Source organism: Drosophila virilis, chromosome X (assembly GCF_030788295.1).
Source record: "Drosophila virilis strain 15010-1051.87 chromosome X, Dvir_AGI_RSII-ME, whole genome shotgun sequence".
In the NCBI taxonomy this organism is placed as follows: Eukaryota; Metazoa; Arthropoda; class Insecta; order Diptera; family Drosophilidae; genus Drosophila; species Drosophila virilis.
This window is the reverse complement of record NC_091543.1, coordinates 20632377-20657858: the sequence shown is the minus strand read 5'-3', so window position 1 is coordinate 20657858 and position 25482 is coordinate 20632377. Positions and strand designations below refer to the sequence as shown.

General features: G+C 38.7%; 1 protein-coding gene and 1 long non-coding RNA gene across 9 annotated transcripts in view; one reads left to right on the top strand and one right to left on the bottom strand.

The window, feature by feature from the left end:
* Window positions 1-25482, bottom strand: part of LOC6632064 (non-canonical poly(A) RNA polymerase protein Trf4-1) — a 168429-nt gene that overhangs the window by 51565 nt on the left and 91382 nt on the right. The window contains exon 1 of one of the 2 annotated variants that reach the window (XM_032439643.2): window positions 7597-7835. The exons of the other annotated variant lie outside the window; for it this stretch is intronic. The gene's annotated coding sequence lies outside the window, so the exon portion shown is untranslated. Of the gene's footprint in view, window positions 1-7596; window positions 7836-25482 lie in introns of those variants that run through there. 2 annotated transcript variants of the gene reach the window in all.
* LOC116652005 (uncharacterized) overlaps window positions 8280-25482 on the top strand; it is a 112292-nt gene continuing 95089 nt past the window's right edge. For 6 of the 7 annotated variants that reach the window (XR_004305013.2, XR_011416886.1, XR_004305012.2 and 3 more), the window contains exons 1-2: window positions 8280-8661; window positions 20178-20252. This is a non-coding gene — a long non-coding RNA (uncharacterized lncRNA). Of the gene's footprint in view, window positions 8662-20137; window positions 20253-25482 lie in introns of all 7 variants that reach the window. The other variant, XR_011416885.1, reaches the window with a different exon arrangement.

The following is a 25482-nucleotide window of genomic DNA, read 5'->3' as shown; positions in this document are numbered from 1 at the left end:
TAAGTGCATTTGCCACTATTTAACTATGTTAAAATGCCTATTAATCATTTCACATGGGCTGGAAATGGGTGGAAATGATGTTGGCGTTTAAATGAGCGAAGTTACTGAAAACAGCACTAGTCGGGCTTTACGGAAAAAGAATGCCTGACTCATAGATAGAGTGAATTTTAATTCGAAATGCATATTCACTGGCTATGTAATGCCAGGACCTGCGTGCTTTTAATCCAATAGATTAACAAGCTGAGTAGAAGCCTTGCGGTCGTAATGGCTGCAACTCTGTCCCAAGCTGCGAATACACCAAGCAGAGCGGCTCAACTTGGGTACTTGGACCCCATGACGGGCGTTGACAGGCACTCCAGGCACTCGACTGGAAGATGGCGCTGAGACATAGCAAGATGTGGCCTTGCATTGGTCATGGCCCAGCTATGAAATGGAGCGGGCATGGAAAGTGGGAATGTGGGCATGTGGACATGCACGACTGGGCCTCACGCTATGCTGTGTGTCCTTGCTGACAGTTGCACTAATTGCAAAACGCTGTTTGTTCGTCTGGCTTTGTGTCTCTGTCTCTGTCTCTGGCATACATTTCGGGCAATTTGCATATTTCGTTAAGCAGCCGCAGCCGACGAGACGGCAGGGTAAACTTTTGACATCAGCTCCGGCTGTTGTTTGTGTTGGTCCTGTGCTGTTTATTTATTGCGTCAAGTTGCATTTTTCTTCATTTGCAATTTAATTGTATTTAATTTTCATGCGGCATTAACATGCTCTTTCTTGGCATTTTCGACTGTTTTGTCCCACGTCCAAATAATATGTTAATGATTTGCCGTCATTTATTTATTCAGTATAGCATAGTTAATTAAGGGCGTTGTCCTGATTTCATTCAACTAATTGACAGTTTGATTAATTGATGCAGCAGGGCGTATACGCAACGTTTATTTGATTTGGCTTTGCCTCAGATCACGCGCTGACCTCTTATTTAAATATTCGCAATTAATTCGCATAATCAGGCGCAATTGTTTGCATTTATTCTGCTGAACAATTGATATTGCTGTTTAATGCGACTAATTAAATATGAGACTTTAAATTGTGTTATAATGAGTTTAAGATATTAACTACAGTTTATTCAGCTCAATAAACCACATAAATCGAATTAAAATGAATGCAAAATGTATTTATTTTTATATAATATTATTTATATGCAATAATTATTAATTATTTATCATTTATATGTCAAAGCTTAACAGCTCAATAAACCACATAAATCGAATTAAAATGAATGCAAAATGAATTTATTTTTATTTTAAATAATTCACATGTCAAAACTTACTACAACAACTATTTGAAGTGGCATTTTAATTTGTATAATTAATTGCAATTATTATTATGCAATTAAGCCATTCCAAAATTCCGCACGATAAATATGCATAATATGCTTTAATTATGGATAAAGTGTAAAATGTTTATTGCTTTTCCTTTTATGAGGCTACAATTCGCTGCGAACACAAAGAATTTCTTTGCTCGTTCTGCTTATTTTTGCAGATGTTGTTGCTCTTGACACAACATTTCGTCAACCAGTTTCACCTTAAATTTATTTACTATAAATACTCATAAGAATCCGCTTTGGTACATAGGAAACTTTAAGCTTTTAATAGGATTTGTTGTGTGTGTTAAAAACATTTGCGCAGCTTTTCAAAATTCAATCAACAAATTCCTCAAAGGAAACCATTCTGCGGACTTAAAACGCATTGCATTCGCAGTTGAGTTATTTTCACATCATGAATCGGAACCGAAGTATCAATTAATGAATCTGCCATAAAACTGAAGTTGGAATGCAGTTCTTCATATTCACATATCACGCATGCACTCAAATAGTATATTCAAACGAATACTCGATTTTATGAACGAGTGCATTTTTTCGCTCGGAACTGAAGTGAATTCTCTGTGGATTTGACTGAATTTTGCTTTGAGCTATGAATAACTGATTGAGTGCATGACTGTGTGTGTGCGTGTGTGTGTGTGTCTGTGTGTGTGTGTGTCTGTGTGTGTGCCATATATCAGTTAGCACTCGTTATGCCGTTAATCCTTTGAATTGATTTGTTGCGAAAAGCTTTCAGGCTGTCAGCTCTTCTGCTTTAATTGACAGCCAAATGGTATAAAACTAACGCATGTGCTGTGTGTATGTGTGTGTGTGTGTGCGTGCGAGCCTGTGTGTGTGCGTGTTTATGTGTTTAATTAATTTTTAATGACATGGCATTTAGGCATACTTAGTTTTCGTGCAAGGCTTATTGAATTGTCTCTCTGGATGTTAATTAGTTTCAACATTCGCGACACAGAGAAAGACCGCAAGTATGAAATGCAATTAATTTGCGACAGCTGCACAAAACAACAACAAAAACAGCAGCAGCAGAAACATTAACAATAACATGATTATCGTCAACAGCCGCAACAGTATCATAATTATTATGTTAGCTGGCGATTTGCCCTCTGCCCTATTGCGACCCATTTGCCAACCCCTTTGGAAAGCCAAACTCGTTGCGGTTTTTGTTAACACGCGGTTGAACTTAATTGCTGTACACAGGCTCACAAACACACACACACACACACACACACACACACACACACACACACACACAGAGGCGCACGCCCCAAACAGCATGCAATAAAATTTAATGAGCGAGAAAATTTTTATTGAAACGCTTTCTGCATTGCATAAATGAATAATAGAATTTAGCGAACGGAAACATAATGAAAGAATGGGCTAAAATGTGATGCCAGCCACGCCCTCTCCATCCAACCTCAACTAGGTCATTTTGTCATCATCATCATCATCATCATCATCATCATCATCATCATCATCATCACCATCACCCTCATCATTGGCACCACCATTGTACATCATATGACGCAGTTACCCACGAGATTTGCGATTCAACAAATGTGGCCCGTTGCGAAGTTTGTTTGCATAAACATTTCTGTGCTTTAACTGATTTAGTGGCCACTAAAAGCAGCTCTGACATCAGCCAAGGACACACGGCCCTGTCAAATGCTTGAATGGATACACGTGTGCGTCCCTAGCCACAGTGGAGCAAAATAACATACGAGCAAATGAAAAAACAATGTCAATTATATGTAAGAAATGTTTTTTTCTTTATGAAAAACTTAAATTAAAGTTATAAAAAAAATAAGTGCTAGAAAACCTTATTCTAAGTCTAACATAGAAAGTAAACATAAGTAGATTGGATACATAACTCGACTCGAGAATTGCAAACGCCTTGCTTTTCCGAAATTTTTAATATTAATATAAATATTATTAATATCATTATTATATTTGTATTTATATCATTATCTTTATCATTATCATTATCATTACTTTTATTATGTGCATTTTGTGACACTGTGCGGCGCCGTCAGTGTGACAAAAACAAGAACTCAGAACTGGCATCTCATGCCGCCGGTAATTGCATTTGGCCAGAGAAGTGTCAACATTGCGCATACGCCACATGGTTGCAGTAAGTTCAGCGTGATTTATTGCCACTGTAGATGTTGTTGTTGTTGTTGTTGTTGCTCTTCCTGTTGATGTTGTTTTTATTGCGATCAGATTGAAATAGTGCCTAGTGCTATTTTGTGTGAGAGCTTCTGCTTATTAGCTGTTTGTTTGACTCATTAGGCGATTCCTTTCATGAAAATAACCAAAAGTAGTCAAACAAAGCTCGAGGCGTTGCTTTCGATTCTCATGATGTCAGCAGGAACTGCTTAAGCCGTGCCTTCGCTCTGGCTGTGCGTGTGCCCAAAAACTATGCAAACTCAGTCCGGCACGTGATGCAAACACCTGCGCACACCTGTGTCTATGTACCTATATATAGCCACGTTAAGCCTTGACTTAAGTGTTGTCCTAGAAGGTGTGTCGCGTTCAGCGCATGGCAACATTTTAAGCGCGTAGCAAAGGTTTCCTTTGACTATAAACTATAGAAATAACTGAGTTTGCTTCAAGCATAAACTCTATTTGGGAAGGATATTTCCTGGATATGCAGGTCACTTGAGAATTGCGTTAATCGATGGACTTAACTCTTAAATTGAAAACGCGAAGAAGTTATAAAAAATTAAGCATTCTTGCTTTTGATTGGAAAGCTTTTATATCTTGTTAACATTAAGCCATGTTCTTTAATCAACTACATATAACTAAATATAAGTTTATTTCTTTTTATAAGCAGAAAATTCAAATTTCAACTTAATAACAATAAAAAGAGATTCTAAAATTCTAAAATTCGAAAAATTCTTTACCAGTTTAACAGCACAAATCGTATTTGCTTAACCAAAGATTTTATGCCGTTTCTAAGCCGTTTATGAGCCTGGCTTAAATTTGGATTCAGTTCGTGCCACACAAACTCATCGGAAGCCCATCTGAACCGGAACTAAACCGTTTTGTAGCTTGTTAAGCCTACGTTAAAACAGTTGGAATCATTTTAGGATTTTTTTTTTTTTTTATAATTTACTGGTGCATGAATAAGTATATTATGTGTGTATTTGGGCACGAGCTGCTATGATTTGCGTGCTGGGAATTATTTTGTCTTGTGTTAAATTTATCAAATGCCAGCTGAAGGATTCGACTGACCTCACTCGGAAGTGCGGAGCATGCTTGACCGTTGCGTGGCATGCGAGGAGTTGCATGTCCTGTGCCTGTGTTTCTATTTCGGTTTTTGGCTATTGAACTGTTGGCTTTGGCATGCCCAACCTGCCACACGCCTGCAACAACAATTTGCTGCACAATTTTTGTGAAGCAGCCTTTATGATCATTTTTATGACAGCTTAAAAAACTGGTTAAAGCTCAAAAAAATCTTAGCAGTACCTGCTGCAAATTGCTTGCCGCAGCCGTTTCTGCGAAATATTAAGGCGTTGTCACGTTTCAACATGTTTCACAACCTCTCTACCAGCACGTGTAATGCTCGCTCTATCCCTCTCTCTCTCTCTCTCTCTCTCTCTCTCTCTCTCCCTCTCTTGATGCCAGCTCTCCACTTGCCTCCCTCCCTCTCTTTTACTTTGATTGCTCAGATATTGTTTTTTTTTTTTTTAACTTTGGAAGGGTATTTTAATTATGTCGTAAGATGCGTAACGCATCGATAACGACTACTACGATCCCCATTATATATATGTATATATATATCTGTACTATATACTGTGTCCATTGGATATAAATGTCATAAATTAATAATAAATTAAGTGCTTTTATGAGCCAAATTTGGCATTTTATTCCTCACATATCAGGCAACATCTTATCAATATCGGACTGCTATATTTAAGAATCGGTGGAAAAGTAAGTAGTGACACCCTTTTTTTGGTTTCAGAGAACATTCGGACGAAACTTATAAAAAAAGAAGTTTTATTAATTACATTGCTGGTAATTCGTTTTAAATCGGCCGATAATAAACCATATATAATAAAACTTATAAGCTATATGTATGTCGGCAAGAGTATTTAATATTCTGGGCACCGACAATAGCCCTTTTTCAGTTTTTTCTTTCAGTGTGGACGCACTCAATGCTTGCCACAACAACAACAGCTGCGTTCTGGGGTAAGCGGCAAGTTTGCCAATTGTACGCAACACTCCGCTTCCCGCAATTGCCGGGGCATAAATTGGCCTCGTCCGTAGCGGAAACTGGCACGTTTTGAAAATATGCGAGCAGAGAAAGCCTCCAGTTATGCACCGAAGCCGGAATTTGTGCTACAAAGGACATTTTCGCTGCATTTTGCAAAGCGCAGGAACTTCTATAGAATATGCGAAAGCGTAGCGAACTTGAACCAAGGTGCGGGGCAACCGGTGTTGCACAGTGGAGAGCAAGTATGGACAAATGGCATGTGAAATGAGCAGCATAGTCCGCCCGGGCAAGGTGGGCCGATGTTGACTGGGGAGCAGGGGAGTTCTCAAGCCAGATATCCCCCAAAGTATGCCATAAAGTATGCCACTTTATGAGACCGGTCCAGGCCATACAAACGAGTGCATGGAAATAAAATTAAAGCTAGGCGCACAAACGAATAGAACAGAAAATGCTCGAATTAAGGCAGTTACTACGTCACAAAATGAAAGCAACAAACTTTTAGAGAATGCGAGCGAGGCAACGCAACAGTAAAGGAAACTTCATAAATGTGCCATCAGGCGAAACAATAAATTAGGGCGAATGTGGACAGTCGAGAAGTGCTTGGCCTATGCAAAAGAATAGAACGCTTAAAGCAAAAACAAAACGAAAATATACACAAAATGCGCAGACAAAGGGCAAAACAGATTAAAAACCAAAGGAAAACATAGCAAAGCGGAATATACACACAATATATTTAAGAGAGAAATTCTGCAAGTAAAAAGAAAGCAATGCAAAAAGACCTGGCATATAAATAATAGAAAAAGTAATGAATAAATTAAGAAAAAAATAGTATAGGTAATAGTGCCCGACTAAGAAATACCCAGCGTACATAAAAATAATACACAAGCACAAGCATGTGGCTGCACTGAATGCAGGCTGCTTCTTTTCTGCTACAAAACAAACTCACATTTTCATCATTTTTAATGGGTACAGAGTATAACAAAAACTGTTAGCTAAATTGCAGACCGAGAGAGAGAATGCACTCTCTCAGCTACATATCTCCAGATGTACATATATATTTTACAGTTAAATATGTTCTCGTTAGCCTGTTATACACATGCACATAAGCATACATACACGTACATTTGCTTAGGGAAAAAAGATTGACATTGAGCATATACATATATGTACATACATACATACGTACATATTTTATAATGCACGAAGCATCTCATTATTTGTGGGCGTAAGGGCAGCTAAATTTGCACACTCACACGCACAGAGCCACATTTACATATGTATACACACACATATATATTACTTATAGAGTCGTCTGGCACTGATTTTATGCGCGCCGCATGGATGCCGATTATGATTTTTATGATCAAGTGTCTCGCTGGGGGGTGTGTCACTCATTAATCGAAGCCCTCACATATGCCTGACGCCTCACTGTCGCTCGATGACCCTGCCGGAATATAGGCCATGCTAACTTTGTGATTTGGGCCGTCTACGTGGCATCATCATTTGCACATTCAGTTTATTATAATAAATTTATGCGACTCTTACACAAAATGGCCATGCAAATTGACTGCTCTTTCAGGGCGATCTATATTTACATAAACATCTACATATATTATATTTTACGATATGTACACAACTGCATTTGAGTTGAGTGCGTGCTAATGGCAATCGTCAATCCCTAATGGGAGGTTCGTTAACTGAATACGAAATGCGCTTGTAAATGTGAATCAATAGGGATTCTAAGCCGCAAAGTTTATATTTTTACGACCAAACTTCATATTATGAATAACAATACGTATACATATGAAAAAAATGTTAAGAAGTATATATAACTATTTAACTATTTTAATAATTGACCAGAAATATATGTATACATATTTGTATAAATTGAAGTTTCCTTCATTGTGTGTTTCATCTTTCGCATGAAATTTATAATACCCTATGCAAGTCTTTGCAATAGTAGACAAATATCAAACTGTTAAAATACAGTTATCATATTACTCACTCTCTATTTGTAAAGTGGCGCCAAAAAGAAATAGCAAAAATTAAACTGCTATGCACTTTGCCGGTTGGTAAATAAATCTTCAGCAAGGGAGATCGGTTCGCAGACTAATTTATTTGGCACTTTGCAAGCACTAATCGATTTGAACCAATAACATAATTAAATTAATTTTGTTTGAAAGCAATTTAATGCACACGCGCACAAAAGCCCGCCGATCAAGGAAACTGCCAGAAAAGACTAAACAGCCTCATTACGCGCACAGCTGCGCTAAGCTGGCATTTGCACTAATACATATGCACAAGCATGAAACTTTTGCGCTCACACCATTTGCTCTCTTTCGGCTCTCTGGTGAGGCTGCAAATTGCAGTTCAAGGCAACAACGATAGTGATGTGTCAACAGTGGACGAATTAATTACCTTTTATGCACACAACACCCATAATGTCCACTTTTTGGCTGTTGACACATCACTAGCGTTGACGCGCTGCTGCTGTCGCCTGCAGGCTGCAGCTAGACCAGAGAGCGATGGTTATTCGTACATGTACATACATACATATGTCTATTTGATCTTGCTACTTTGTTGCAGATGGTGTGAGCGCACCAGTTGTAGTTGTGTATGTATGTGTATGAGTGCAAATGCCGGCTGAGCGTCGATGCCAGCATAATGAGTTTAGTCTGTGCTCGCCAGTTTCCTTGATCGGTTGTGTTTTTTTCGCGCGTGTGCATTAAATTGAATTTAAGGAAAATGTTATTAATTATTGTTATATTTTATATTGTTATTGTGTAAATCGTGCCAAGTACGTGTGCCACCTGATATCCGCCCTTAAGGATTTGTTTAACAATCTTTTAACTACCTAAGCGCTTAGTTTTTGGCGCAAAGCTTTTATTTTTTGGCGCACATATGAAGAAAGAAAAGAAGAGGGAGAAAAATAGTGAGAAATAGAAAACAGTTAGATTTGTTGCCTCCCCTTTGAATTTAATTGTTATAATTATGTGATGAAATGTGTAACTTGAAATAGTAGATTTGATCTGGACGACGCGTTTCGACCTAACCACCATAGGAATAATCGGTAGAGTATATTTGATTTATTTTTTTAGAAATATAAGAAAGCGATCTACTTATTTTCCCAAGAGTGTTTCATCTCTAGCGTGCCATTTATGTTATACCCTTGCAGAGGGTATTATAATTTTGTCGCGAAACGTGTAACTCATAGAAGGAGACATCTTCGACCCCATAAAGTATATATATTCTTGATCAGCATCAACAGCCGAATCGATATAGCCATGTCCGTCTGTCCGTCTGTCTGTTTCTATGCGAACAAGTCTCTCAGTTTTAAATTTATTTTTATACAAATTTGCAGAAGTTCCTCTTTCTGCTGCAAAAACCAGCTGTCAAAACCAGCTGGATCGAACCACTATATCATATGGTTGCCATAAGAGCGATCGGTCGAAAAGTAGATTCTTGTATGAAAACATTTTGTTTTTCAAGATATCTTGACCGATCTCGACATTTATTAGTTTTGCTATGCTCCTCATTAATATGCAAACTCCTCTTAAGATCGGACCACTATATAGCTGCCATAGGAACGAGCGGTCGAAACAACTCGGCTGTCACTATTTTCTTAGATACGGGCAAGGCACTTTGAGCATTATGAAAAGGTTGGGTCTGCAAGGGTATTAGATCTTCGGCCTGCTGAAGGTTTCGGTTTCGCCAATTTGGGCTACTTAATTGCTTCAATGTTTGGTTCATGGTAAAATACAAATTCGAATTCCGGTATTTAACAGGCTTCCAGGACTTATTGTCAGGGATGTTAGATTCATATTATGTTGTCACAATAAAAATGATGTACGCCTGGTTAGCAGCTAGTCATATGCCTAAATAAAGACGGCGACTGGTATTCGCAGACGGGCAGATAAACGGTCAGACAGAGAAGTAAGCTTGAAGATGGATTATCTCACATTTTGACATGTGGACAGCTTAATCAATTCGGCTGCCAACAAAGTGATAACGGGACGGAATACGCCCTCGATATGGTCACGCACGCGACACGCGACCGCCATAGGAAAGCAATCAACAGCAGCAGGCCACAGGAGAGCGGACGCTGGACACACCAGCTGTCCGGACGTGAAGCAGTCAAAGTGCCAACGAGCTGGACGGGATACATGAAAAGCTTAAGTCTGGTGTCCAAGATGCTGTTGATGAAGTGTGTTCAGGGGGAGTCTGTGGCGTGGGGAATCTGTGCTGTGGGGAATCTGTCAAATTTTTATGGAAATGTCCATAATAAATTGCTTTGTCGGTTTGTTCCGCAAACGTGTGGCGAATTTGTATACAAATATTTGTCCGCACATGCAAATACTTCTATATATGTATGCTTACATATATGCATACATATATATATACATATATATATATATATATGTATATGTATGTATGTTTGTATTTTTGTTGTGGCACGTGCTGCCCATTTAGCAGTGGGAGGAGGAGGTGGAGCTGTGGTTAGCGTCAATTGGTTGTATTAAGCGGACGAGTAATTGAAAAATGCAGCCATGCATAATACAAATAATTAGCAGTGCTCGAGACGCAAGTGCTCGACTATCGGATACCGTGTATGCAGCAGAAATCGTTATTTTCTCTGTACATGCATGCAGGTATAGGTATCAACAAATATTAATAAATGAGCTAGTTTTGCATATGATATAGGGGATTATACATTTCAGTTTTCGAGATTATCAAATACTTTAAAGAAATGGAAAGTTTCCTTCTGCATGTTACATGTATTTGCACAACTCCAACATGCCCCTTTCCAGCTCATTTTATATTATTACAGGGTATAAATATAAGTGGTTGCAATTAAATATGGTCGAATACTCCACCGTAAAATGTATCCCGAATGTTCTTGCCTCTCACATGCTCTTCAAAAACTGACAAACTTTGCTTATACAAAACATATTAAAGTTAGTTAAGCTTTGGCTACTTTAAAGGCGATTGTTAGTCAAAGTTGTTTTTGTTAGTTGGACTCATCAAGAGAGGACTGCTTAAATGCTAACATCAATCGAAAAGTTCCATAGGAATTGGATAGAATATGAGGTAGCAGGGTTGGAAGTAGCAGAAACTGTGGTCAAACTTAGTCAAAAAGCCGGCCTACTAAGTTGTTTACTAAATTCAATTGCTGGATTGGCAATTGTGAGATTAAATGCTAACTTAAGGCTTGCCGAATATGATTACTTTCAACTGAAATGGAAGTGTATTCAAGTTCGATTTACAAGGGATTATGCGAGTAAATGCAGGACTTGGCGAAATTGCAGTGAAAGTGACCAGTTTGTTTGGTTGGGCTTTTGTGGGTCGGTCTGTGGCCTGAACTGAACGATGCGAATGAATGTGGCAAATTCACGCTTGTGTGATTTTTAAAGTGCAATTAAATGTGAGAACGTAGCGTTCGAATCAGCTGGCTCAGCCGCCACCACGCCCACGCCGTTGCCAGTCACGGGCATCTACTTTGCCAAACAAAATCAATCACTCTTCCAGCAGCAGCAGCAGCAGCAGCAGCAGCTGCCAAATACAAAATGCTTTGTCATTTATACCGCTAACCGTTTGTTAGCCATGGCAATGCCAACCAATGGGAACGCACCCAACGTCTGTCTCACCGCGCCTGATGGCCATTGGATCAATCAAATGCCGGCACGCTCGAGCGATTGTTGAAAAATTGTCGGACATGTTCAATAATGTTTATCAAATGCCATCTCCTTATGCGAGGCGTGACGTTGGCCCAGCCTTTGTTTGCCCCCTGCTGCTGTTGACTCTGCCCCTGCCGCTTGTTATACTCACAGCATATTTTGTAGCATACATTTGGGCGCGGATGCTGTGCGATTGCGGTGTGCCGTGATTTGGCATTGATTTGGGGCAGAGCCAAACGAAAGATAACAAGCGAATACACAACAACACCAACAAATGATTGATCCAGTCGCCTCAACTAGGAGATACCCTGTAGCCAGGTGCCGGCTGTACCCATTCCGCCAGCAACAGACCAAAGAAAGTGCATTTGGTGCTTGCAGTAAAATCTGAAAACCTAAAACTTTTGAGGCCTTAATAAGGCAGCCAGATATGTGCTCATACCAAACATATGACTATAGCTTTAAAAACGAGTGTTTTTCAATTCTAATAAGTATTTGGATACGTAACAAAAACCCCTCTGTTCCTTATCTTTATATACTTTAAGAAGATATGCATATCAAATGTGTTGAATATATTTCTCATATAATCCGTGAGTCATGCTTAAAAACATATTTTAAGATTTTTATCGGTATTACGAAAATGTGGATGAGATTTTTAAATATATAGTATAAATTTATGCTGCGTATTAGATGTAAGAATAAAATATCTTAAAGTTTACGTCTTCAGGTCTTATAGTTTCCGACTTGATTAACTCCATTTGAGTTCTCATAAAGACTTTATAACCTTTTCAAGAGTGGAAGGCGCCTCTTTTGGACTGCCAAACACATTTTCCCAGAGAAGCCATTGTGAAGGGTATAAAAATTGACAGAAGCATAAGCTGCCACACCGTGTGGCATGCAGCAGATGTAGAGGCAGAAGCCAAATCAAGCGCCAAAGTGCATTTGTAATGGCTTTGACTCAAGAACAAAAAAAAAGAAGAGAAGACGAAGATAAAAGCAACCGAGAAAACTGAAAGTGTTTTGATTTATGTTAACGATTTATTTTTATTCGGCTTAAAATTGCTGACGTTGGCGAAAAGTTTTAGCTTTCTTTGCTGAAAAGCAGCAAAGTTTTAAGTCAGCTGTTTGGATAAATTGTTAATGGCTTGGTAAATTGCTAAATTGTATAAAAAGTGTCTGTCATTGGCATTTGTGTAAAAGCCACTCTTCTCTACTTGCTCATCTTATGTCTCTCAATGGGGCTTGCTCACAGGCTTTCAGGTAACAAAACGAACAAAATCAGTTTATTTAGTATACTAATAATGGAGGGCTCCATGGTCAGTTGATTACCCCAGACGACAGACGACGAAACTAAAAGTTGACGCTGTTTAAGTATTAATAAAAATGTCCTTTGCATAGTTAGTTGGTGGAAAACGGAACGTAAATGGGAAATAGAAATTTATTAAATATATAATCATGCTTATTATTATTAGCATCCGCTGTCCCAGTCCGCTGCAAGTTTTGTTCAGTTTCCGATCGCTTACGGTTTGGGCTGTAAGTGAATCAGTGAATCAATCAGTCGGTCAATCGGTCTGTCGGTCTGTCAGTTGCCCTGTCAGTCAGTCAATCAATAGATCCGCCAGTTAGTCAGTTAGTTAGTCAGTCGGATTCATTAAGATTTGAGTGAAAACAAAGTCTCATTTTATTCCACTAATTTTCCACAGTTGCGGGTGAAAATTTTCTGTCTAAGCGTGTAAAAAAACTAAAGAATTCAGTTTTATATTTCTTTCGGTTTGGGCAGTTCGTTAATTATCAATCAGTTAATCAGGCAGTTTTCTATATGGAAATCTTTAAACAATATGTCTATAAGACTTGTCAAATGTGTCTTCTCTGAAAGGCTCATAGTTAATTGCGATATCGAATGATATAATTGAGGCACACGCAAGGAAATAGTGTGTTAAGTGCAAATCGAATTCAAATAAATTAAATGGATTACAGCTATGATGTGCAATTGAAATTGAGTATGTAATTAAAACAAGTTACATGTGAGTGGCAATAGTCAATGCTCAATTATCTCTGCGCATGTGATTCTCGTGAATCCAGCACAAATGATATGGAAGTTCGCTTCAATTGTGTCGCTTGGGCAATTTCTAATATATGGCAATAATTGAATGAAAATATTGTGAATAAAACGCATGAAATGCCTCGCCTGGAATCTGAGCAACGTTCTGAATTTGATTCGATTTAAACCAACTCGTGGCTGGGCTGGCTAACTGACGCCTGGTTGGCGCCACTTGGGTCAACTGCCACTTGACTTTGGCGCCCGTCCGAATGCCGCTCTAGGGGCCAGTTGGGGTCGGTTGGGCTGGGTGGTCTGCCGGGCAACGATGGTTGGCAGGTGGCTGAGTTTCTTACGACATAAGCTCCCTCCGTGGCCCACCATTCGATTCGAGCGACGTCTCTGTTTGCATTTGTGCTGTGAAGCGCACTTCATTGCGTTTGCTTTCTTGATAAGAGCGGTTGAAGTGTTTGCCAAAGGCACGTCTTCAAATGCAATGAGATGGGCTCCCCTACACCAGCTCAGTCAACGGCTTAGCTCAAATATTGACTTGCATTGCAATTGACTTACCAACCGACTGACTGACTGGCTGACTGACTGACTGATAGAGAGACAGACTCACTGACTGGAATTGACATTAAAACCAATTTCTCATATCGATGCGCTACATTAAATATGCATGCAACGCTTTTTGCTCTGCCACAAAAATACTTGCCACCAATTCGAGTGCCGACTCATTTTGCGCCACGATTGCTATTCAGTTGGCAACGCTTTCAATTAACTTGGCTTCAATTATTTCAATTGCACAGCATTAGTTGATGAGTGTGTGTAAAGTGTAAACCGACATTTAATAGCGCCCGCGTTCACATTTGGCTCTCAAATTAGGTTTTAATCGTCACAAAGTGGTTGAAAATTACATTCCCATTTACAAATCAAGACACATCATGTATAATAACGGATTATCGCATTAAAACGCGACACTCGCTGACACTCAATTAAACGAGGGATCAGTGTTGCGTTTGCTATGAAACTACATTTTAATTAATAACATGTTAAATTAAAAAAATTCTGAAGTTTTCAAGTTATAGTTATGTTCGACTAAATCGAATAAAAATGTTCTTAAAGTTAAACTGTCTTGCTGGTTCAATGTGCAGCTAAAACTTGCTTACAGCAAAAAGCCTCAGTTAAGTGCTTCCATTTCAGGTGCTCAGCGCATCAAGTGGAATAAGGCTTTCACTAACCAACACACAAACACGTACACACGCACGAACACACACACGTGCACGCACACGTACACACACACGTTTGCAACCAGAATGCCACAGCACACACAAGCATGTGGCGTATGCGTGTTAATGTTTGCTTCTGGTTGCACCTGTTATGCATGAAATTTCTCTAAACTTGCTTAACTCAACTGAAATTAATGGGCTTGCCAAGTTGCTAATAAGTTCAACTTTTTAGGAGCTTGTCGCAGGTAGCTGTGAACAGTGCTCTTCAAAAATGTACGAGATTATTTATACTATTTGTATGGGATATATGACTACCCAACTACCCTGCTTAAACTTTCAGCTATGCTGAAAGCAGCATGCAAATTGTGGAAAACTGTTTGACCCTATTTCAGATGAACTAACACGAGTTTAATAAAGTATAGTTTAAAGGTTTTTGCAATGCTCGCTAACTTTTCAGATCTGAAAAATAAGAACAAACACCTTGAATCAGCTCAGGGATACATTCCACAATCACGTGCCCATGAAGCAAAGTGAATAAATTGAATAAATTGCAAGGATTGCTGAAGCGAGCCAAAGGTCGCAAGTTCCAGCAGTTGCCATGGAATAGCACGGGGGGCTGTAATTAGATTCAGCATTATCTACCCATAAAGGGAGGCAGAGCCAATGGATAAAGTGTTGGAAATGTTAAAACGAAAGCACAAAAATGAACTAGCTGCAGATGACAAGTGGGTACGATGAAATGGGAATAAAATATATAAATTGGAATAAAAAGAGTGTTCATTCACTAGACTATGGAAATGAACTAGCTGCCGATGACAAGTGGGAATGAAATGAGTAATAAAATGGACTGCACAAATTAACTAGCTTTAGTTGATCGATATTCATAGCTAGAAAGTGAAAGACTGCCCGACTGGATGATACACTGTATCTCAATTCCGGAGGACACAAGGATAGTGTCATAAACTTGATTTATGCAAAGTATATACAAAAAACTGCATATCATTTTTGTTGTATCTAGTTCGGATAGTCAGAATATGCCTTAAAAAAAAGAAAGTCAAGAGTCCCCAATTGGAAGATCTACTGTATCTCAATGCCAGAGGAAACGCGGGAATCTATCCACGAAGTATAATTATCCTGATCTATGTAGAGTATACAAGAGCCTACATTATATATTTGCTTATATCAATATATCTTGACGAAACTAAGCCCAAATCTGCTTCTTATATGTATGCAAAATCTTATCAACATCGGGTCACAATATCATATAGCTGCTATAGGAACGATTGGTCAAAAAGTAGTTTCTTACTTGACAGAAAATTCAGTTTTCAAAGATATTTTCATCAAACTCAGCTCTTACGAGCTTCACTATCACTCACATATCTGCAAAAGGGAAATGTACCTAAGGGTATTAGATCTTTAACTGCTAAAAAGATCTACATATATCGAATTGCTCTCAGTAAAAATGTAAATCAATTGCAATTGGTTAATCGTAATTGTTAGCCTTAGTCAGATCATTTTTAAAGTCTCGAAAATCTTCTCAATATATTTGTTAAAGGCTTTTCTCTTACAAAAAACTTTCAAAGCAAATTGCATGAAGAAAACTATCAATTACTTTATACACAAGGGCACAATTCCTCCCGATGCCCCAATGCGAATTTGTCGTTTGGTTGAAAAGACAAAATTGCACTCAACTAACATGCATGTTAAATGAATTGCAATTGTTGTCAATTTCAATTAGACGGCAACTTCACACTGATTCAATAAATTTTACGAACTTGGCTGGCATGCCACATGCAACAAACTGTTGTGTACAAAATGCCAAACTAGCATGTACATATATCAATCATCCCATATGTAAGCCTCTTTGTGTGTGTGATTGGGGGTGTGTGTGTGTGTGTGTGTCTTTGGGTGTGTGTTTTTATGTGTGACTTGCAAGCTGCTAGCTATCTCAAGATTACAGTGTGAAACGAGAAGCTGTCAGCCTAACGAAGCATCACATGACAGAACATGCAGACGCACTCACACACACACACACACACACACACACATACTTACGCCCACACATACTTACACACACACACATACTTACACACACACACATACTTACACACACACATACTTACACACACACATACTTACACACACACATGCTTACACACACACACATACTTACACACACACACAAACACACACAGACACACACACACACTCAGTCAAACATACACACATGCACATACAGTAAGTTGCAGGTTGAACAATTTGAGAGCTCAGAAAATCTGTGAAAATCTGTTGGCACTTTAACGCATTTTACTCTTTGGCCTGCATTTGGCAATTTGCTCGTTGCCCACGTGCGGAACGTGAGCACGTGAGCACAAGAGCGACAGCAACGGCAACAGCGATGGCAGTTTGCTGTTAGCACATAAATCATGCATCAATCATTCATCATCAATCACGGGACAGACAGCAAAGTCGGCAATAGTACTTGCCATCGGATAGCATAGAACCTACTTGGTAGCCAGTTGCAAAGCTCGTTACTAGATATTTACGAGTAATTTGAATGCCTGCATGTCACGGGCTGAGGGCAGATCCTAATCCTACGGCATCAGCATGGGCTTATGTGCGTATATGTAACACGAGGCCGAGTCATGTGCCTGTATGCTATTCCAGGCGAAAGTGTTGCAGAGCTCTTGATGAGCCACAGCCTGATGCCATAAATTATGCAGACACGCCACGCTGACATCATATGGCTACCAGAATTGAGGCGCTTCTTCCTGCGTCGTGGCATTCTGACATGTTCTCCTGCCACCCAAGGACGCCGAATTTCAAACTCCATTCTATGCGCTCTTACATCAGCAGCAGCATTCCCCAATATTGTGCAGGCGAAAAAATGCGTTGTGCAACTGCTAAGTGCATAATAAAATTTTATTATTTTTCAGCTTAAAGCGGAAATGAATGTCGTGCATTAAATGTGCAACACACTCGCACACACACACACACACGCTCACAGCTGGAGCTTACACACTTGGCTGCAATGGCGAATTTGTGCAGCAGCATAAGAGTCATACACGTAAACGCAATAGAGATGGCACTAACTGCGATAACCGAAAACCCTTTGTTATGTTGATATTAGTGGATTTTTTTTTTTTTCATTTTTGAAGTACTTTCACACTAATATCCTGTTCAGATTAAGGTTAGGGTATCGATAAATAATAGTCATAAAGGTATTTGGTTGGGTGCTCGATTAATGATAATTATAAAACTTAAATATTATTGTAATTTCAAACTTAAACCGGTTCGGCATTGGTCAAATAAACTAATAATAAACAACCATAATTAAATATTTTCTAGTAGTTCCCTAGAGCCCGAGACCCTTTAGAGTATGTACATACAAATGTGTATATATTCTTGAATAGTATCGACAGCATGTCTGTCTGTCCGAATGTCTTTTCTTGCCGGTGCATAAAGAACAAAAATTTTGTTATCCAGAATAGTTTCATCAAGCTTGGCATTTACGATTTTCAGCATGAATTTAATATAAGTATAAGCTAAATCCTATCAACAGACTACTTTTTATAGGAAGAATTGATCAAATAATGACTTGTAGTATGAATAACTTTTCTGTTATTCAATATAACTTCATGTAATCCATCTCCAACGAGTTTCAATGTTATCCTAAAATATCTGCAAAACTGTATCAAAGTGGGCTTCTTTGTCATGGGACAGAAGTAAAGCTTTAATACAAATCACTTCTCATAAGTATTTATTCTTCGATTTTTTCTTTTTATACCCTGAACCCATTCAAAATAGGTAACAAGGGTATTATGTATTTGTGCAAATGTTTGTAAGTGGCAGAAGGAAGGATCTCCAAAACCATAATGTATATATATTCTTGATCAGCATCAATTGCCGAGAACCTATAAGAGCTAAAGGCATCCAGTGCCTGCGCAGATCGAGTTTGTTTCCGATATTCGATACCTTTCCCCATTTCTTAGTAATCGATACAAATCGATATCGACATCCTGTTTTTTGAGCAAATTGGGTAAATATTAAGAGCTAGACTCACCAAACATGATATCTTGCTTCTAAAATATTATATATATATCAAGTATCTCTTTTTTTTTTTTTGAGAATACTCAAATATTTCATAGTACAATAAGATATACTGTCGCGATGCTTCGAATTCAATCAACAATTACAATTGCGATTGTTTTTGTGATGCTATTTTAATTCGTTTTTATTTATTTTTTTTCAATAAGACTTAATTATCGCGCGTTGCGCGAACTGCATTTGGTGTTGGAATAACAGACCTCAAGGTATTTCCTAGTTGGTTATTTATCTTTATTCTTTTATTCGTGACACGATCAAACGCTCATCTCTGAAACAAGAGATCACGCGTGCACACGTGTAAACACACACTCAAACAGACACACACATCCACACACTCAAACATATATGAGTTGAGCTGCTGTTGCTCTTGCTGTTTTTTCAACAATTCTGCAGTTTGCCCCAAGTAAATGGCAGCAAATTGCATTTTAATCACATTGTTGTCATGGTGTGCGGCATTCGGGACATGCAGCCATCAGGCAAGACCGTTAGATGTTATAGTTATCAAGACATCCATTTAGCTCGTGACGCAACCCATACTTAAGGGTCGCTTCAATTGCAGCTGAGAATTGCTTGATGCTCTTACTGAAGGGTTTCGGATAACAGAGTCTTGTTTTGTGGCTTCATCAGCCATCGGTTGTCCTCTTCAAATGTCATCATTGTCGACCAACAATTGAGCCTTGAGTGGACTATCTGAGGAGCAGTAGTGCTAGATGATTATGTGTGGATTGACACACAAAACAATTGAATTAATCTCTCCCACAATTTGTCTATGCAAGTTACGCACACTTCCTGACTTGCAGTATGTTTGAGTATTTAAGTGCTTTAGTTTCTTAAGTGTTTAACAAAGTAAAGTGTGCAAGATTCCTTTGAGTCTGCAGCAAGCTTGAAACACATTTGCTGACTGGTATTATTTATATACTGGATATGTAATTGATTTCTTGGCTTTTGTACAGGCTCAAACTGATTTTGAGTTTTTATTTTAATGTCCAAATGATAAACGTCCTTCCATGTGATTCTGATCGATTTTAGTTATCAATTGGCTTTTTTCTTTATCACTTGCTCTTTCCTTGAGTCAATAGCGTTTCCCCTTCCAGCAAAATCAGCAAGGAATACTTATTTGCGTGAAAATCGCATAGAAAGGCGATAACCGATAAAAGATATAAAGGACTTGCGTCCTTCCCTTAAGGTTAGTTTTTATGAAGGCCATATGAAGGATAGTCGATATGTATGTACTTATGCATGTATGCACGTGCGTATGTACATATGTTTGTATGTATGTATGGATGAATGTGCACATGTGTATTTATGATTGTGTATATAATATTGCATGAATGTGTGCAAGCGTAGATTCTCGTATACCAAATGCAAATCATTTTTAATAACACCCTTCTACTCGATTCTCATGAATTCAAGGAAGGCTTGCATATTTTGTTTTTATTTTCTTTCTTCAGTCTGCTGCACTTTTATCTCACTTCTTGTTATTACTTTCTCGTTATACAGCTTTTAAACTAAACGCTGTTTATTTCTCTTGTTCTTTAAGCGTTGGAAATAAATAAGACTGTCATTACCTACTCCTTGTTATGGATCCCAATAAAATAATCAAGCGGATTTTTGGGTAAGTACCAATTAACATGTATATTGAGAATTGACATATATATATACGGCTAATTCACATCTGATCTGAGATTATCTGCTTGCACACATATTAACTGCATTTATGTATGTTTGAACGTCTGTGTGTATCTCATAGCTATATCATTTTCTATTGGCTGTATATACATAAGTGGGTTTTCGAACTGTTTTAGCGCGGGCAGATTTGTTCGCTGTCGGGATTAAAAAAGACAGAAATCCAGATACGTGCACACACACACGCAACCACACACAGACAATACACAAACACACACAGACAATACACACACACAGTCTCACCAGCCCACAATGCATGACAGGGAAAATGCAGATTAGTTTCTGCTTCTTGCATAGCCCATGCAATGGAGCACGTTGCGCATACGAGGCGTTATACGCAGCTCGCTTTGACATTTTAATTAATAACCGAGGCATGTGCAAACATGTGTGAGCATTTCGGTGTTTTTTTGTGTTCTCTTTGTGTGTGTGTGTGTGGGTGTATCTGTGTGTAAGGTTAGCTGAATATGCAAAATTTTGAAAGGCCGTCGAGGGGCTGCTGCTGCACTGAAAAATTACAATAAATATGTTGCAGTGGACTACAGTCATGGCCAGTTCGTGAATAACAAGCACTCACAGCTGCCCGCCATCCCCTTCTCCTCGTAAGACACCGTCAGCTGCTTTCCGAATGCTGTTTCTTGTATTATTTTTGAAAAAAAAAGGGAAAATGTGTAACCAGAAAGTTGGCCGCAGCTTTTTTTTATGTACCCTTACAGAGGGTACTATAATTTTGACAATAATTGTGTAACGAACGGGAGACGAAATCCTCGAAGCTATTATGTATATACATATATTCTTGATCAATATATCACTATAGGAAGAATCGACAGCAAATTGATATCTTGGTCAATCTCAGCACACACATATTCGACTCTTATTCCATATGGTACCCAGTGGAATAATCGTTCGGAAATAGAACTTTTTAAAATTGTTTATAAGCCATATGCTTGCAAGGGTATTCAATCTTCGGCTAGCTGTTTTTGCTCTCTATTTCCTTTTTTTTTTTTGACTTTTATATATTTTTTGTATTTTTTGTATAGTTGCTGGATCTTGGCGTTTTGACTGGCCTTTCGGGCCCGGAGGTAGGAGCTGCACGCTGCTAAAGCGGATTTTATTTTGGCGCTGGCTTTTATATAAGCCACCAGGCCATGTCCCTGTTGGCCCAACGGCTGCTGGCCATGCATTTGGCGTTAAAGCTGCGGCTCGTGGAACAGGGGCTTGGGGTCTGCTTGCTGGTTACGTGTGCGGGGCCAGAGATTAGCTAAGCAGAATTGACGGCCATAGAGTGTGCCTCCATGTGTGTGTGTGACTCCCCGCCTCCCTCTCTCTCTCTCTCTCTCTCTCTCTCTCTCTCGCTGTGTTTGGCGGATTGACAGTTGTGTTAAGGGCCGGCCAGGACAGACCACTAAGTGTGGGAGATCGCTTTGCCGGCTGCTGTACATGGAATTAGCCTCGTTAATAAAACGCCGGCCAAAGTGGCATTTGGGGACTTTTATGGTCGCGCTGTCTTGGCCAACACCAAAAAGTTTGGCTCGTTAAAATAAATTTCGCTCTGTTGTTAGTGTCCCATCCCCCTTGGCCCCGTTGGTTCTGTTCAGGTCCTGCCGCCCGCCCCGTTTTCACTTTCGTTTCGCATTTCGCGCTTTTTGAGTTGCGCGAAATTTACGCGCTTTTCCGCTTTTATAGCGCTTTTGGGAGCGCCCCCATTGTTTCTCGGCTTTTCCGTTTGACTTCCGTTTCCTAGCACGCTATCCTTGTGCTCTATTGTAGTCCTTGATATACTCTTCTGAAGGGTACCATAGTTAGTCACATAACTCTGCGGCTTTTATATAGGGTATTGATCAGCATGATAAAACCTTAATTAAGTTTGAGTTTGACGGTCACTGAAGGGAAACAGGACACGCAGGATCCAACTATAGATTCAAAATTGTCTTTTTTTTAAGTGTGATTTAAGTAATCTTTCCATCTTTTTGCTCTCGCTTAATTATATTTTATGGGTCTATAGGAAGAATTGACTGAAGACATCTTGTCTGTGTCTGCAAGAGTATTTGAGTTTCGGTCTGCTAAATGCTTTATTTTTCCAGTTGCAGCTGAATTACTGCCACTGAGTTACCGTAAGTTACCGAGCTGTTGACCAAGTGGGCCGCTGCTCGCAATTAAATGCCAGCCAAGTCCTCTCGGGCGAAACAATGCAGCTGATTGAGTTGCACTTGCGTTCAAAGTTTTAGCAATATTTTCGATCTGGCATCTTCGTGCAACATGACAACAGCAACTTTCACGGGCTGCCAAGCCAATCAGCAGCTACACAGCGCCAGCTGCTGCAGCAGCACGCTCTCCTGGGGGCCATGCTTTAGTCCGTTTCAGTAGTTTTCCCACACGCAACGCCCGGAGACAGTGGGGGCTGTTTGGAGGGTGGACTGACTTGCAAAACTTATAAATTGTTTTTATTATCAGGCGGCATTCCTTAGCTGCTCTTCTCGCTTGCTGGGAGCATAGTTTGTTCGGCATCTGTTAGCAGTCGCGCCATGTTTTACGATATTTTTTTTTTTTTTTTTGTCGATTTTACGTGCATATAAATGGTGGGCGGGAATTCCTTTACTTAACACATTGGCACGCCCATTAAAAATAGCTGCATGCCAGATTGCGTAAGTCGAAGGGGTATGTGTTTTGCACGCAAATTAGGTAAAAAATATAAACGAAATTTGTTTAATACTTAAATGCGAAATTCATACCTTAAATTTTATAAGATAACAAATAAAATATTTAAACATTTCCTCTGAGATTTCCATCTACAACATGCCAAACAATCAGTCAATGGATTACTCGAAACTTTTATACTCTCTCTCTTTCTCTCTCTCTCTCTCTGGAGCTTGGCAAAGCCATTGTTATGCTACGACGGCATCTGATATGAAGCTTTCCTTTCAGTTGCTCGGACTGCTGGCAACTGCTGACATTATTTAAAAAAAAAAATCCTTTTTTTTTCCTCAGCTGAACACAAAAACCGCATTTACTTTACATTTGCTCTATAAATATGTGACAGTTATTTAATGGCAATGTAATCCATCTTAATTTAAGTTGGTATACCGTTATGGATAATACGCCGAGCGGCTCGTGCTCAATGTGGTTTATTATTATTTTGTATGTGCATATATTAAACAAAAAAAACAAGGTATAAACACTGACGAGATATTAGATAGCATATTATCAATATCAATATCCGTCTTTCAAAGCTTTAGCTTGTTGAGAATTAATAATAGGTTAGATTTTATACAATTTTTATGATATTCATATTCCGAAAATTCGGAAAAATTAAAAGAAGTTTTCTCTTCCAACTTTTCCATACCACATGGCATATGTGATATTATTCCTCGACTTTATGTGAATGCTTATGCGATTTCATGCTAAAATGGACCAAATAATTTAATTATAGAAATATTTGTTTATCCAAAAAGAAACACAATTTTGCATTAATTTGTATTCACCGCAATATTTCGGCTGCGCATCGCCAACCGTCTACAGGGTATTAGAACCAAGAGACAAATAAATATTAATATTATAACAAATTAAATGAAACAATTAATTAGATATTAAAGATGCAACATTTTACATATCTGCGCTTCTTCACACGGAGATTGAAACTTAGCTATTTAACAAATGTCAGTTCCAAGAGCGCAATTTTCTGTGTCTGTTTTGTAGTTAAGTCGTTTTTTGTTTGGTGTGCTTATTATGTTATTTGTTGCATTTCCCATGTCGGTTGTTCCGGTCCCGGTTGTTGTAGTATTGTCCTTCCTGTACTATTGTTGTTGCTTCAAAGTTCGGTGTGTGGTTGCTCTTCATACAGTTGCTTAATAGTGCCGTTCTTTTGTATATTATTTAGATGTCCTTATTTGAAGTCTGATTTGTGTTAGGTTATTCTCGATTTAAGATTTGATTTTATTGTGCTGATGTACACGGTATTGCAAATATTGTTGTTGTCCCCATTATATAGAATTGTTGAAGAATTTTTGTAAAGTATTCGTAGGTTTGTGTGCTAATTTTATTTCCTGTTTGTTAGACCAGTCATAGCTCGTGAGGCATTTCGCAAATCGTGGTACATATGTTGAAGATTTGTATATTTTCATTGGTTCTGTAGACTTTTGTGTTGAGATTTGTTGTATTATTAGTAATGTATTAATTACATTCTGATCCAGAGTTTTTAATTTCGTGGCCAACTCTCTTGTAGTATACTTCTCGGGTGATAAGAGTTCAAATAAGGTATTCGTACAGAAGCTACGATAATAGTAGTTCTGATAATTGTGGCAAATATTTTGAAGATTTGAATATTTTTGTTGGTTCTGTAGGCTTTTGTGTGCGGATCTGTCGTTTTCGTTCTGCGTATCCAATTCTTTTGTAGTATATTGTGGTTCGATACGTTGTGCTGTATTTATTATCGTACTTCTGTGATGATTAGAGTTAAAGTCAGTTATTCGTCCAGAGGTTTCTTATCCCACTTAATTTTGAGTGAATCCTCAAGTCCTTAAATACTGGGCTGTCCGGTGATCCCATTGGCATTCCTGTGAATTGTCTTCGTATTACCTGCAAAGAATTGTTTCGATAGCACACCAAACGACTAAACTACAAAACAGACACTGAAAATCGCGCTCACTTGTACAGACATTTATTGAATGGCCAGCAAGTTTCAATCTCCACGTCAAGAAGCGAAGACGTGTAAGTATTGTATCTTAAATATTTAATTAATTGCTTGATTTAATTTATTTTAAGGTTAATTATTTTTTGTCTCTTTGTGTAAGTGCCCTGAGGCAAGTTGCCGACGCGCAGCTGAAACATATCTGTGAAATACAAATTAAAGCAATTGTGTTCTTTTTGGTTTGAATAAGACCCCAGACCTCGAGCCAGCTTAACAAATATTTATAACATGGAAAGGTCGCCAAAACCAGCACTTAATGTAATTTAATTTTATGGCTGTTCTAGAAACAAACGTAAAAATAATAAGATGCGAGAAAAGTGCCAAAAATGGCCAAGTTTCTGCTAAAGTTTTATGCAATCCGTGCACTACACAGACGTCAGGTACTACTCGAATATAACGACTTCTTGGCATTATAATCGTCTTGTTTGCTAAGGATGTGTTAGGCCTTTAAGCATTGCTTTGGGCAGCTTAAGCA